This window comes from Apis dorsata, unplaced genomic scaffold, assembly GCF_000469605.1.
Source record: "Apis dorsata unplaced genomic scaffold, Apis dorsata 1.3 scaffold_220, whole genome shotgun sequence".
NCBI classification, from domain to species: domain Eukaryota; kingdom Metazoa; phylum Arthropoda; class Insecta; order Hymenoptera; family Apidae; genus Apis; species Apis dorsata.
The window spans coordinates 2091119-2092707 of NW_006263502.1; the positions used below are offsets into that span (position 1 = coordinate 2091119).

Sequence of the window (1589 nt, forward strand, 5' to 3'; positions counted from 1 at the left end):
TTCGAAACCAGGGCATTAATTCTGTAAGTAACTAAAAGTAAAAAAGTAACTAGTTAAAAATTTTGAATAAAGTTACTTTAAGATGTTTGAATAACATTTATTCAAGTAATATAATTGATCCGCTTTTACAATATAATATAATCGGTTATTACAATTATTTTTTATTATTATTATGTTTTGAACAATAAATTATTGAAATAACTTATCGAAGTAACTTTATTCATAACTTTTAAACTATTAAATTTTTCCCACCACTGCTTCAAACTTTTGTCGACTCAGTATCTCCTTCGAATACTTACAAATTCTACGTATAATTTATCAAATCAACGATCAAATTCTGAATCGACGATACGGAAGATTCATTCTGTTCATGATTCGAATAATTGCTAACAAGACTCACAAATTCGAAAGCCATCGTTTGATAATAGAAATAATATAATTTTTGTCGATAATAACGTGTTGCAAAACGTTCGTCATTACCTTATTTATACATAAAAATATCTTTAAAAATAAATAAGATATCACGCGTTTATGTTAAAAAAAAAACGCAATGTGCGGAAAGTAATTAATGCAACGCGCGATAATGAAAGTATCAACATAAAGACAATCTTCGTATAACGCGAGTCTTTCTCCATCGCGAGTTGTTTTTTCGATTTGAATCGATTCTTTCGTTCAATTACGAATTTCGATACGGAACGAATTAACCATTACAGGAACAATCGAGATATATATTTGTCAGGACGATCAAAAGTTTCTTCTTTATTTCGAGAGTCTTTACAATCCTGGGGATCCAGGATGAATTTCAAAGTAAAAAGTTGGACAGTTGACGAAGGGAGGGAGGGAGGGAGGGAGGGGCGAAATATCGTTTACTATTAATCTGCCAATTTATTTCGCCGAGACGTTTTAACGCGAAACTGGAAACACGCAGGTGCCTCGTTACTTCCCGCTTTCCCCCTCTAAAGAACGTCGCAGCCTAATTACTCCGGAGACCCCTTCGTTAAACAGCGATAAACATCTCGGCGATTAATAAGGAAATACTGTTTTCTTGCTGCTTGTGCCGATCCACGTTGCATCGATTCCGTACGAAAACGACAAAAATGTGCGGCAGAAGGTGCGACATAAAACGGAAGAGAGAGACAGGGAGAGAAAGGAGAGGGGGAGAAGGAGAGAGAGAGAGAGAAAAAGAGAGAGAGAGAGAGGACTACTTGGCCTGGCGTTAATTGCGGTCTTTCGTAAATTAATTTTCCATTCGTTACCTATCGTTATTATACTCACAAGTTCGTTTAAAAATATGAGGTTCGCGTACACGTGAAATTTCTACTTCTTCCAAATTGATAATTTTTTTTTTTTTTATATATATATATATTTTATATACATTCGCGTGTCTCGATATTAGATACTCGATATTATATATAAAACTTTCTTCCTTTCGAGTCGTCGCAAATTACGTTTCGATCAATCGTAAATTCTGGGCTTAACGATTTTTATTTAAATTTGCAGGAATTAACGTATCGTGGTGGGGCATAATTAAAAATTCATTTTGATTTTACCGTTTCAATTTCAACATTTTTTTTTTTTTTTTTTTTTTT

At 33.4% G+C, this 1589-nt stretch overlaps 1 protein-coding gene and 1 long non-coding RNA gene across 3 annotated transcripts in view; both read right to left on the reverse strand.

Moving 5' to 3' along the window:
• The window catches only part of LOC102681024 (aryl hydrocarbon receptor protein 1), a 143392-nt gene that overhangs the window by 118521 nt on the left and 23282 nt on the right, over positions 1 to 1589 (reverse strand). The gene's annotated exons all lie outside the window — the stretch shown is intronic.
• Positions 1 to 1589, reverse strand: part of LOC116185573 — a 19552-nt gene that overhangs the window by 16249 nt on the left and 1714 nt on the right. The gene's annotated exons all lie outside the window — the stretch shown is intronic.